A 15069-nucleotide genomic window follows, 5' to 3' on the forward strand; every position below is an offset into this window, starting at 1 on the left:
GGGTCATCAATGAGCTTTCAGAACCTGTGAGATGTTATTCCAGTACTCCAACCACTACATCATATTGGTCTCTCAGTAAATCCTCATCAGAGTTATTGCTGTCTGTGCTGAAAACAATGTGTTTATACAGAATTAACTCTGACTAATAAGATCTCACTGTCATGCTCTCAGCATCTAGGCTCTGATGCTTTACCTCCCACGTCATCAGCCTTCTGCTTCCACTGAAACTCTTGCAGAATGAGCTTCAAGGATACCTTTGGCTGGACCACACTCAAAGTGTTTATGATGCTGCTTCATATGTAGTTTAAAGTTAACCCCAGTCTTTTTTTTTTTTTTGGTTTTTTTGCAAATTAATTCCAATGCAATCATCATTTCAGAAACAAATTTCATTATTTTTTTCCATGCAGAGAAATCACATTATTTTGCAAAATTTTGCAAAATTCCAATGCAATCATCATTTCAGAAACAAATTTCATTATTTTTTCCATGCAGAGAAATCACATTATTTTGCAAAATTTTCTGGCCTTAGCCAGATAGAAATAGTAGCAACTGATAGCACTAGGAAACAGGAAAGATGACTTCAAGTTCCCAGATATTTAGGTTTACACTGTCAAGAGAACACTTAAATTAATCCTAGGAATGAACAACGGTTCTCTGTTTCCTTTTTTTAAAGATGTCTTTATGTTTTTATTCATGGGTTTGTTTTTCTTTGTAAATCTTGTAGATTTGTTCACATTGTGTATGCGTAGTGTTATATAGGGTGTCGGAAGAGAATTTTGCCCATACTATGGAAAGCCAAAAAGGACCAATGAGTGGGTTCTAGATCCAATCAAGTCTGAACTCTCCGGAGAAACTAAAATGGCCAAAGGTTGGCTATTGTACTTTGGTCACATTATGGAAAGACAAGGAGACTCACTGGAAAAGACAACAATGCTAGGAAAAGCTGAAGGCAGCAAGAAAAAAGAAAGACCAAACATGAGATGGAGTGACTCAGTCAAGGAAGCCGTGGCCTTCAGTTTGCAAGATCTGAGTAAGACAACAAGAGGAAGTTTTGGAGTACATTAATTCATAGGGTCACCAAAAGTCAGAAGAGACTGGATGTCCCTTAATACAGGGGTAGTCAACCTGTGGTCCTCCAGATGCCCATGGACTACAATTCCCATGAGCCCCATGCCAGCGTTGACCACAGGTTGACTACCCCTGCCTTAACACATACATGGTTATTTATTTATTTATTTATTTATTTATTTATTTGTTTGTTTGTTTATTTATTTATTTATTTGCAATACTTTGCTTTATCTATAACTCATTTTGCTCTGATGGCAACCTAGAATTCCATGCACAAGTTAGAAGAGCCTTACACAAGACATCCATTTCCTTCTTATCAATTTCACCAACTCTTTTTCCTTAGAGAAAATTTACATCAGCCAATTGTTCCATTAGCCTAAAGCAAACACATGCAAGCTCCTCTGTGTCGACTTCTGTAATCCATTATTCGCACAAACCCGTCTTCTTTTTTCTAACCTGCAGCCTGACTAATGTTTTTTGAAGACTCGATCATCAATAAACTATTCTAGTGAGCTTTGGAAGGCCAAGAAAAATGAATAACAATTAAAGGTGTCTAAAAGGGTAACCCCCCTCCTTCTTTTCCCAGTAATATGGGGACTGATTCATGCTGTTTTACATTTCCAGGAGTCTTCAGACAAATGGTCTTCCAGAGATGGTTTGAATATGCAGATAGGCCATTACAGATATCACACACTGGAGAGAGCTCTAATCTCTTCATATTGCCTCAATTGCAATATTGTTCACAGAAGACATTTCTACATATTTTTATCCTGGGATACTCCTGCACATTTGGGGCTCTCAACAGTGTTAAGCTATGCAGAGTTATTCTAGCCTAATGCTATCAGTTGGAGTCACTGAAAATTAAATGTTCATTTCCAAAATGGCACCATGAATACTTAGTTCTCTTATTTTGGAGTTTGGCATTTCATTGAAAGTGCCGCGTTCTCAAGGTTTCCCGCAAACGTCCGGTCCTCTATTATTATTATTTGAGGCTGTGGAAAAGCACATTTGTAAATCACAGATGTTCTCCAATGGAGATTACTATTTGGTAGTGTTTCATCAATGCGCACGTGTGCACCAGCAACACAGAGGGGGGAAAGCAAACATGCAAATGAAAAGGGATAAAAAATTCTCGAATTTTTGACAGGGCAAACAAAAGGAATTAGTTCCTGAGTTATTGCCTTATGGAATTCACAGCCACAGGGTGTGTTGATGGCCACTCATTTAATTGGTGCTTAAAGGCATTAGAGGCAACTCATGGTGGACAGGTCTATTGATAGTTGTTGGCCATGATGACTAAATAAAACCCATGGGTTTTATGGCTTTTTTATGGTCTTAATGGTATTGGGGATTATGATTATTTTAATGGGGGTTTAATTTATCTTCGGGTAATCTGCCATGAATCTTCGGAGAGTGGCAGGATAAAATTCTAAATAATAAATAAATAATAAATGGAACTTCCATTTGCAGAGGCAGTAAACTCTGAACACAAGTACTATGGTGCTACAATGGGGCAAGTTTTGCTCTCTATTCTGTACGCATAGGCCTTCTGGAGGCCATCTAGCTGGTCACCGTGTGAACAACCAACAAATTCAGACCTAACACACCTTGATCATATTGTTCTTCCTTAGAGGCCAATATACAGATGAAAACAGTTGTACAGAATTAGTGCTGTTGTCATCCTTATTCAATTATATAAACTAGTGATACTATTTTGCTTACTTCTTTAATCTGCTCTAGCCGTTTCTACAATATATTCATGTTGATGGCCTGGCATATAACAATCATCACAAAACATTTTGCACTCTGATAATAAATTCTTTATATTTTTCTGAATATGGTTTTATCCCTAACCTTTGTGGTTCTGGTTACTGTGTGAAACATGATGCTGGACTGGATGGGCCACTGGTCAGATTTATCATAGCTTCTCTGACTGCACAATGTCAAACTGCATGAGGAAACTTAAAGTTCCTCTATTAAAAAAAAAATCTCCATAACTCAAAAAACTAACATGTCAGGAAGAAGACTAAGCTGCAACCCTTATTCTTGATATTCTAGTTTTCAAAATACAGGGCTCTTTTTGTGTATATCAGGTGAACTCTTCTTTGAAGTCTGAAATAGTACAGGTCCTGATATAGGTTCACCTCCTTTGTGTAAACAAGAGCCACAACCGCTGTTCATCATATGATTTAAAGTGTACTACTAAGCAGAGTTACAACCTTCTAAGACCATTGACATCAAGGGGGTAACTCAGCTTTAGATTAAACTGAGTTAAATTTTGCTTGTCTTGTTCCAACAGAAAAATGACTGCTTCCCCAAGCAGTCCTGCCATCTCAAACTGCTCGTAGTAACAGCTGCCGATTTAGCAATAGACAAACATTCTCCTCCCTTCCTCCCTTTCTCTTGGTCATATTGACAGAGGCTATGCCAGATCTGAGAATCTCCATGCAGTAGCACCTGGGTAATGACTTTGCATCTTCAGGGGGTTGCTGTCAACAGGATCATGATGCCAAAATCCAGGATTGTGTAACCTCAACCAAGAGCTTAGTAACTAGAACAGAAGAGCCCCTTAGCAAAGTAAACCCAAAACAAATGGGGAAAAAACAAAGAACCAAAACACCTTTCTTCTACTTACAAAATGCAGTCACAACACACATATGCCAGACATGTCCTTAAAACAAACCCATTTTTCAGAATTTCAACAAGGATTGGTTGAGCTGAGTTAGGAAGGAAGGGAATTGGGAGCCTCAAAGCACCTGAATAAGATCTGAACCAAACATTCATTCATTCATTCATTCATTCATTCATTCATTCATTCATTCATTCATTCATTCATTCATTCATTCGAATGTATATGCTGCCATTCCCTGGCGGGCTCACGGTGGTTTACAATAATAAAAGAATAAAACACATTAAAACCCCAGAAAACTTCCCTTATTATAACCAAATGCTACTATTGCTAAGGTGGCAGGTGAAAGTACACTAAATATCTCACCCCCTCGTCCAGCCAAGGGCTAACCTTCCAATCGTTCTACCGGTGGGAGTAAGGTACCAGATCAGATGTTACCATATCAAATATCAGGACCCCTCCCAATTTTTCAGGGGTCATTTAAAACCTTACCATGGCCAGAAGCTCTTCGCCCTAAATCTCTTCCCCTGTGGCTTTCATCCATGGCCCTGTGTGAACCCTGGTGGCAGAACTTGCATCAGCTTGGGTCCAAATGTAGATTCTCTCCTTTTTCATGGGTGTTTGGGAACCTACTACATTCTGTGTCTCTAAATTGTTTGAGTATTTTGGTTTCTAACCTTCTTTGCATTCCCAGAGTGCGAAAAAAAGCAGTGCCGAATATTTTGATGAACACGTTATCAACCATTTCAGCATCTCAGAGTGGACCAGTCTGTTTACTACAGCTTTAGAGACAAGGGTGTAAACTGCACGGAGCTTTTATTCCAATCCCAGATCGATTCAGTCCCTGCCCTCTACACAGAATGCGATTTCCGTTTGGATTTTGGGCGATTTTAATTTTCCTTCTGCAGCAAGAAGGATTGATCCGGAGTGACCCTACCTTTATTGTGCGATATCTCAGACTGCTTTTAATCCTCAATATCCGGATTGGGAAAGAAAGCTCCGTGGTAGAGAACCTCTGATAGGCTACACCTGGTCATGTGACATGCTTGCCTTAAAGGAGAAGCCCCTAATTTCTCTCAACTTCTGTCGGTCCTGGATTTTTTCTCTCTTCTCTGCCTTTTTCAATCCTCTCCCCCACCCCCTCTAAGAAAAGAAAGAGGCTCCCTGCTTGGCTCCTCTCCCCCCTTTCAAGAAAAGAAAGAGGCTTGGCTCCTCCCATTCTGAACTACCCTAACCATGTGCAGAAGACTTTCCTGTTTCAATGGGGAGAGGGGGGGAGAGAGGAAGACCCGAGTTCAAAGTGATCTGAATTCAACAGGATTGACAATGGAATAAAGAAAGTAAGTGCAGACTCTGCCAAGGTCTAGGAACAATGGGCTCAATTTATGGGAAATTAGGTTCTACTTAAATATTATGGCCCTTTGTGCTTCCTACCAACTAGGTGTGATTCTGATTAAGAACATTCTGCTTGTTCAGTATCAGATAAGGTGAGCTCCTCCCTCACCTTGGTCTTTTTCACACATGCATTTACATCCCTTGATTTCTCTAGACCTGATTACTGCCTAAAAGAATGAGCACATTTTCTCCATCCCATTCCAGTATTCTTCCTCTCAGCTTTAATTGAGGTTTCTCTGGGGAGGTTTACATAAGAATATGAGAACAGTCATGCTCAAGCACACCAGCGGCCCATCTCATCAGCCATCCTATCTTGACACAGTGGCTAACCAGGGGAAACCAGGGCCTGCTAGCCCAAGGTTTAGAAATGTACTGCCTCTGGATATGGAGGTTCCCTTTAGCCACCATGTCTACTAGCCACTGATGGACCTCTTCTCCATGAATCCATGCCCATAGATAGCTAACACTACATCCGTTGTCAGTGTGTTCCACAATTTAATTGTTTGTTGATTAAAGAAGTACTTTGGTCTGTCCTGACTGCCTTGCCCCTAAACTTCAAAAAACTCAATTCACTTGTCAGTACTCTGGATAACAAACCAAATAGACGCATGCCCTTTTCTAGTAGAGCCACCATGACTCTGGATACTACGCTTTCTTCTTCCATGATAGCTTTGGTGGCCTCTCTATAAGTCAATACGTATACAGTCATCATCAGTGAAATCTGAAATTGCATTCTTGAATAAATCTGATGATTCCCATGAATCTGGAATGATATGGGTGTTTGCTTCATGCCGCTGTGTCTGTATGGGTGAGCCATGAACTTCACGGTTTGTTTATTTTGGTCCTAGGGGATTTAATGCCCTATGAAATGAACTGTTGCAGAGAGCCCATTAAGGAGCAAAGGGTTTATCTCCCTGACTCTCCAGCCCCTCCCCCCCACTCCATGCAATGAAAGGTTCTCATCTCTGGGGTTGAACTGTTGGTAAGTTACCTAATGAAGAGATACCATCACACTGAGTCTGTGTCTCTTCCTACTGATAAGAATTTATCTGTCTTTATTGATTTGACATCTATCTGCTTTATAGGGGATTTGGGGAACTAATGACTAAGGTTGTATTGAATATACAGGAATGGATTTTCAGCTCACATAAGGGCCAGTTAACATGCTGTACGTGCCCCTGAATTATGGGTGTAAATGGGAACTATATGTGTTGGATCCAGCCAGCTTTTTTTCATTCATCTTCACTCAGCTCCCCTTCCTTACTACAGTCTCCAGCCCGCATGGCTTTTGTGCATGCAGGTCCCATGATTCTCAGAATTGGGGGTCAAAGAGGACTCTTCCTTCCTTCTTCGCCAATGGAAAAACTGTTTGGAACCAGTTCTATAATAATAAACTTTATTTCCATACCTTTTTATTTTCCATGCCTTTTCTGTACATGGAGAACTGCTGTCCTGATCCTCTGTGGTTCATGTGTAGTCATTTAAAGGCCTATGCTCCCAAGATGCATCAAAAATCACCTTCTGCAATACAAAATTTCTGCTTTTCCTCAGAAGTCTTGCTCTACCATCCACCATCCAAAGTACAGTAGCTAGTTGTACTTTTGTGGTATATAACCACTATACCACACTGGCTCAGTAGCAGCATCAACACTCTGAAACTCCTTCCCCGACTAGTTTTATTTTGTTTTTTCCTATGCTTTCTTTTAGACACCAAGTAAGATACTTCATTCCACAGGATGGTTGGCATTCAGTCTGGTGTTTGTTTAACAATGGGGATCTTTGGCTCACCCAGCTCTGTTCTCTGCAAGATTGTGAATCTGGATGTTTCGGGCGGCTTTTAAATCTTGCCTTGTGATTTTACTCAATTATTCTCCACCTTGGTGAATCTTTGCCCAAAACTCAGTAGAACAGAACAGAAGGAGGCTTAACAAACAAGGAACATTAAGTTCAGTTTGCATGAGAAGGAAACAAAATCACAATGAAGGATTTTCCAAGTCAAACCAGAAACTCAAGATCATCCCTACCCTCCACCATACTAGCCAACTCTTTGTTTTTCTGGACCCTTCTTCTTCAACATTAAGTGGTTTCCTGAGGACTGGATCTGCAGGACTCTATAAGACAGTCACAGCCCAGTAGGAATAGAAGAACACCCTTGGTGTGCATCAGGAAAAAAGGTAAGAAAGATGCATTTGATTGGCAAAGACATTAAACTGTGGATAAATTCATGAGCTACAGTGTAAACACATCTGGCTTTGATATCAAAAGTTCTTCTGGCAAACAATCCAGCTGGGGCATCAGCTTTAGGGAGCCAAGGACCACTTCTTCAGAGACATATCTGCCTGGATGAGTCACACTCTTCATTTTCTGGCCATTGGACGTTCCCCATTGGAAAAGCCACCTCAGAATTACCAGGGGAAGGAGAAGGATGATCATTGCTGTCCCTCAGAATGGATTGGAAGCATCTGTGTCCTACTTGGCAAAGGCCCCTCTCACATCCTCATTGCCCTCAAGTGGTTAATGCTCTGAACAGTGGACCTATACATTTTTGGAAGTTAATCTACTGCAGATTGCAGAGAGGATAATGTTTTAAATGTGCAAGGGAAGGAAGTTGGCACCGGTTTTTGGACGACGCATCTCTCTCTGGCTTGATGAGCTAAGCAGAGGCTGCGTCGTGAAAAGGGAAAGAGGAAGTTGGAGCCTGGGATAAGAGCCCTATTTGTATTTGAGCACATTTCTCTCCATACCCTTGAGCTGGCAAGGCCTGCTCTCTGGTCTGCAATTGAAAGGGGCCATCACTATTGACTGGCAGGAGGATGAGCCCGTCATTATCTGGCACGGGCGGTGAGAAAGGAAAGGAAAGTTGACATTGGCCAGGTGAGAGGGGATCTATTCAGATAACAAGAAAGCCTCCATTCAAATGCCTTTATGTCCTGACCCAAGAACCTTAGAGGAGGTGTCAGAGGGTGTAGGGCAGCCAACCCATCCTGACAATAAGTTCTCTCAGGAAACACCTGTGGAGACAGGAAACCAAGGAGACCCTCAACCACATGAATGGGACTCTTACCGTCTACAGTCTTGTGCAAACAAAGTAAAGAAAGGGAACACAACTCTTTATAGAGCGGCAAACAAAGCTCTCCGACAGAAACAGTATGTCGCCCCCCCACACACACACATACACACCGTTGCTGTATATATTCAGCAAGATGGGATCAAGACAGGAGCTCTTTTCTTCCTTCCCCCATGCATTGAGACAGACAGCTTAGTTGTGCAAGCTTTTGGGGAAGGGCCCGGAGGTTTATATATGTTGGAACCAACAGCATGTGGAAGGAGTATGCTGGAGGTCTAAGACTCCGGGGTTGAGTGTCAGAAAAGAACAAGACCTGAAGGTTAATTTTCTCAGAAATGTTATCAGCTGTAGCTTTGAGGTTTGGAGAGGTAGCTGCAGATTAAGAGCCTTGATTAGTGAGCATACCCAGAGGTTATGTATCATGCTTGTACAAGGGCAGGGAAGAAAAACATCTTTTAAATCAAAAGGCACTAAAGATGGCAAGGGGCAGATAAGGGATGTGTAAAAACAAGATAAGCCAAATCAAGGTGGTGAGGAAGAGAAGGTTTCTTGGGAGGTTATAATAACAGAAAGGCCTTCCCAATAACATGGGAACTGTGGAGCTGAGTGGAGAAGTTACAGCGTCTCGAAGGCGAAGGGCGGGAGGGAATCCATGTATATAAATTAGTCTAGTCTGAGAGCCAGCATGTCTGTAGTGGTTTAGAGTGGTAGACTCTTAATCTGGGGGACTGGATTTGATTCCCCGTTCCTCCTCCACATGCAATCAGCTGGGTGACCTTGGGCCAGTCACAGTTCTCTTAGAGCTCTTTCAGCCTCCTCTACTTTACAAGGAGAGGAAGGGAAATGTATTTATAAGATGTTTTGGGACTTCTTTGAGTAGTAAAAGGCAGGGTACAAAATACCACCTCTTTGTGTGTGTGTGTGTGTGTGTGTGTGTGTGTGTGTTCTTCCAGCCCCGAATTGTGTACCCTTACAAGTTTCCCAAAATCTCAGGTTTATATATTTTAAAAGGCATCTTGTTGGACTCTAGTTCTAATGTAATCTAATTTGACATTCCTCCCCCACCCCACACACACACACAGTCAAGTCACTGCTTACAACCCTCATGCGGTTTTCAAAACAAGAGACGTTCAAGGGTGGTTTACCATTGCCTGCCTCGGTGTAGTGACCCTGGACTTCCTTGGAGATCTCACATCCAAGTACTAACCAGAGCTGACCCTGCTTAGTTTGCAAGCTTTGATGAGATCAGGCTAGCTGGGGCCACAGATATAGCCACAAGCAAAGTATAGCTACACAGATAATGTAAAATTGCTAGGGGAAAAAATAGCCAGAACCAGATAGTTGGGGATTCAAAAGTCAAAAAATAATCTCACTGGGATTAGTTACTCTTTCATCATGAACAGCGTGTGTTCGTCTGATTAGGAATGGTCTGAATGCCTATTCTCAGCCCAGCCCTTTAGATTCTTTGGCCAGATATGCCAGAGGTAGACCTGCAACCTTCTCTATGGGTGTGTTCTAGCATTGCTCTGGAACCAGAACATTTGGATCAGCCACCCCCAGCATAATGGCTGAGGGTGTCATGGTGTCTACCAGTGTATTTGATGACATCCACCTGCTTCTCTCCAACAGCATCACTTCCCTCAAAGCAAAGAACTAATCCTCTATCTCCTCAAGGCAGGATGTGCTCCATAGCAGGAGGCATCACCTATGTGTCTGTGGGAAGCGCCTATCAAAAATAACTGCCTGCACAGTACCTGAACGCTTGGTCTGGAATAACCCGACATTTTGTGACTGGAAGCCATTTTGTTGCGGTGCCCACAACCCATTCTCAGAATCCCTCAGGCTCTTCAAGTCTGGGAGCCCTTGACTTAAACTGATCTTTAGTAGATGTAGAAAGTTGCCCACTACAAATGCCAATAATGAAGGATGGGCGCAGAAACTGAGTGTAGCACTGTTGAAGAAGCTTTCTTTCATCCAGAAGGAACCATCATTGAATTCTGGTCATTGGTGAGTTTCTGGGAGGAATACAGCTCAGTGGGTGGAGTATCAGAAAAAGAGTGAAAAGATGCATAATGGTGCCTTCTTCTTTCAGCATGGTACAGCTTGCTTTTCTTGTTGTACATCTTCCCCCATACAGATTACATTGAGGAGGGATGAAGCAGGAAGACGGGCTGTCCCAGAAAGTACATTGCCTCAGGCTATGGGAGGAAGTGACTGCGCCATCAACATCCTCTAGGCACTTTTGAGAAGGGGTGAGATGTTTCGGTTCTTCCTGAGGCAGCAAAGATGGTTCTAGCTGAGCTGGCTTCCAACCTCATATGCCTTACCCCTTAATTAGCATTGCCCTGAGCTAACACCACCTACCTGTACGAGGGTGTTTACTACCAGTAAGCTCCTAGCGAAGGATGTCTCGTGTCTCTACAATCAGCCTAGACATTCAGGCACCTGGGTAACCATACATCAGGATGTGACCAGACGTTCTAGCCATTAATACTCATTTCCATATGACACAAACCATTTTGAGGCATCCTGAAATTGTTTTGCGACTCTTATATATTCAGATCCCACAACATAATAATGAGATGTGTTACTTTACCCAAATGTCTTAAACCAGGGGTGGCCAAACTGTGGACTACAATTACCACGAGCCCCTGCCAACATGGTGCTGGCAGGAGCTCATGGTAATTGTAATCCATGGACATCTGAAGAGTCACATTTTGGTCTCCCCTGCCTTATACATATGTAAAAACATTTATACTTCATGGTTCTTTTGTCTCCAAACCTTTGGAAGCATCGGCCTGCTGTTAGTCTGATGGGAGAGTGATGTAGCACTCGGGGGTCTTATGAATACCCAAACACATACCTGGGTTATATCTGTGAGACGCCATGTGACTTGGATGGGGAATGCTGACAGCAACAGACCATCATGGCAGCTTGCCAGAGAAAGACTAGAGTTCAAAATTAAATCTAGAATCATAGAGTTGGAAGGGCCTATACAGGCCATCTAGCCCAATTCCCTGCTCCATGCAAGGTCAACTGAAAGCATCTCTTTACTTTACATCCTTCATTTTCACCACAGAAGTCAAGTCTCTTCACTATTTACATAAGGCAACTGACTGGGATCATCCGGAATTTTGGGGCTGGATGACATCAATATCAGATGAGACCCAGCTCTATTGAAGCATCCAGGTGTGTCTCTCTTAGCTCTCAACCACTGCTTTGAGGCTACAGTTTGTCAGCTAAGGCAGAATGAGCGGAAGCTGAATCCAGACAGGATAGAGGTAATGCTAGTCAAGAAGGATGATCCTCTGGAGTGATCGAATCCCCTTGTTGGGGATGGACTTGGGTACACAGGTGAATTATTATTATTGTTATTTATTCAATTTCTAGCCCACCTTATTCTGAAGCTCAAGGCCGGTTGCAGAAAAAGTCATACCCCATTATAAAACCCCTCCCCTGAAACCAACATTCCAATAAAACATCAAGATAGCAAAGTCCCCCCCCACACACACACACAGTCAACCACTAGGGGGTTCACTCGATGATATAGCATATTCTGAGGGGGCCCAGTGTTCTTAAGAGCCCAGCCTCAACCAAAGACCTGGTGGAAGAGTTCCATTTTACAGGTCCTGTGGAATGCTGACAGTTCCATCTGGGCCTTCAACTCTTCCAGGGGCTCATTCCACCAGGCTGGGACCAGAAAAGCCCTGATATGGATCAAAACCAGGCATATTTCTTTGGGGCCAAGTATCTCTAACAGATTTGTACCCAAAGAGCAAAGGGTTCCATGCTGCAGAAACCTTGGAAGTCCTGCACTTGAGACAGAATTTAGTATTGGAATGACTAGCTTCGTAGGAGTTGTGTGGCCCAGGGTATCAATAAAATGGCACCAGATGAATTCTGTAAATGTGTGGATTCTGTGCTAGGTCCACTGTTTGGGAAACTGATCCATCCAGCACAGGTGTTCTTACACTGTAGATCTTCCATCATTTTTGCTTCCTGGTTTGACTAACTGACTTCCAGGCCACCAGTCTTGATGATATCATACAAAAAGTGCAAAACAATTCCTTATAATTGTGCAAAACTGTCTCATCCCTATTGTGAAGCACTGATAACCAAGGATGCTGGAGGATGTTGCTCCTGGTGAATAATTCAGCATGTACATATATAAGCTGATAACATCCCTGATGACCTGACTGCCTGATTCAAATGTTATGGGTATAATCACTATAGGTATTAGACAGCAGGAGATAGTGAGGAGGAACCAGTGATGGTGGTAACTATGGGTATACACAACATCAGATACTGTAGTTGAAGGAACATGAAAGGCAAGTTGTTCAGTACTGCATTTTCTTAAAGGTGTTCAGATCCAGCTCAATTGGCACAGTTACAATGTTTCATTGAATTGATGTACCATCGAATGGTCTCCTCTCCTCTATTTTAACCTCACAAAGACAACCCCATGAGGTAGGGCAAACTGAAAGAAAGTGACAGGCCCATGACCACCCAGCGAGCTTCCATGGTAGAGTAGGAATTTCAGCCTGGGTCTCCCAATCCAACCACCAAACCAAAACAAATTGGGGTTGAGATTGACCTGAACCAAAATGAAATTTAGGGGGCTAAAATTCTTGGTCATAGAACAGATGATACTGTCCCTTGTTGAAGCTAAGCAAGCATACAGCCTGATGAGACCTGAAATGAGGAATACAAGAAGCTGCCTCTAAGCTGCTTTGAGCTTTCCAAAGTATAATAAGTCAATTAGATGACAGAATAATTTTAAAACTTAGCATCAGAGGCAGAGCTGGCTTATGGGTGGAGAGTATCAAATTCAGGATCCTTAGTGAAGTTGTTGTGAACATGAGTGATGAGCTCACCCTGGCTTGCTTTGTAATTAATTCAGTTTTCCAAGCTCTCTTGAGAAAGCCAGAAAAAAAACTTTTCTGGGAATTTTCCAAGAAAGCTTAGAAATCTGAATTAATTGTGAAGCAGACCAGGGTTAGAAAGCTTGGAAACCTCAAGCCATGGAGAACATGCCATCAGTTCACCCTGCCAGTGCTTCCATTGATGTTCCCAAGAAAATGTACCCTTGTAGAAATGGTGAACTCGCAGCAGGGAAGGCTACCTGGAGAAAGGAGAGGTTTTGTAGGGCTTGAATGCTCTTGAGCAGGGGTAGTCAAACTGCGGCCCTCCAGATGTCCATAGACTACAATTCCCAGGAGCCCCCTGCCAGCGAATGCTGGCAGGGGCTCCTGGGAATTGTAGTCCACGGACATCTGGAGGGCCGCAGTTTGACTACCCCTGCTCTTGAGCATAATTACCTGGTGAGTGCACAGACTTGTTATAGGACTGCCAACTAGGGATGCCAGTCTGGGGATCCCCTGGAATTACTGCTCATCTCCAGGCCACAGAGATCAGTTCCCCTGAAGAAAATGGCTGCTTTGGAGGGTGGAATCCACAGCATTATACTCCATTGATGTCCCTCCCCACCACAAATACTGCCGACTCCTGCCTCTGCCCCCAAATGCTCCCAGTATTTTCCAACCCTGACCTGGCAACCCTACTTCCAGTCCCAACCTCTGGAGCTCTCCCAGAATTAAAGCTGATCTCCAGGCAACAGTGACCAATCCCCCTGGAGAAAATGGCAGTTTTAGGGAGAGGTGTCCAAGTCATCATATGGATATTGAGCTTCCTCTCCCTAAACTCCACCTTTCTCCGTCTCCATTTCCAAATCTCCAGGAATATTCCAGTGAAGACCTAGCAACCCTAGGTCTGCACTTCCAGACCAATTAATTGATTTGGGAAGCATGGGACCCTACATTCCATGCTCCTAAACTTGTTCAAAAGAACACAATCTTTCAAAGTAAGGCCTAACTTTTGGTAATGTATGCCATATTAATGCTGGTCTTCCATTGCTACTCCATGAAGCAGCAGGAGCAAAACTTGGAGAAGGGGGGAGGGTCGATATTTTCCAAATCTTTGTTCTAAGGAATTTTCCAATTCTCTGTTTCCAAATCTCTGTTCTAAGGAATAATTCCATGAACATCAAACGGTGCTGGTTTCCACAGTCTCAGCCACCCTGTCGAGAATTGCTAGGTCCCTTATGACAACTGGCAGGGGATGGGTGGGGAACTTATCAGTAGCCAGAAGGAGGCCCAGACAACATCACCAGTATGGCTATGTGACTTCCAATATGTACCAGAAATCCAATAAGTTCCAATATGTACCATGCCATGACATTGGGGTGACACTTAGGTATTTGGGCAAAAACTCTATGGTAAAAATGGCTTCTACCATAGAGCTTTTCCCCCAAATGTCAGAGCATCTCTCAGACACTACCAGTGCGATGATATCATTTCCATTGCAAGCCAGAAGTGCAATGATAGCACATTGCTTGCAACATAACCTGGGCCTTACTCTCTCTCTCCTGGTATGTCCCCCTGCTGGCTAGCTGATTGGTGGACGGGGGCAGATCTTAGTAATGGGGAAACTCTGCCTCTATCAGGGCATCTGGAACGCCTTAAGCTACGAGTAGCATTTTGTTAAAACAATCTTACTCACTGTTAAGAGATTATTTTGCAAAATCGAATTTGGTTTTGAAAACATTAAAATTGATGTCCCTTGCAAAAGCCAAAGAGCGAAACACGCTGGGATTTGTTGAATATCAAAGAATAAAGAACAATGGAAGTTTAAACACTCCATAGAAGTCTACTCTGTATATTTAATTCACCATCTTGGTATCCCAGTGCCTCATAACTTGCGCTCTCTCAGGGGGTCTGTCAAGCCCAATGCTGCCCCACATCCTTTTCCCTTCAGAGAAGTTTGCTTAAGAAATCGGGGAATTGGCAGGAAAGACAGCTTTGCTGGATCAGAAAGGAGTTTAGGCTCAAATTCATACAACGCATAGATTTCT

This window comes from Paroedura picta, chromosome 14 (genome assembly GCF_049243985.1).
Source record: "Paroedura picta isolate Pp20150507F chromosome 14, Ppicta_v3.0, whole genome shotgun sequence".
NCBI classification, from domain to species: Eukaryota; Metazoa; Chordata; class Lepidosauria; order Squamata; family Gekkonidae; genus Paroedura; species Paroedura picta.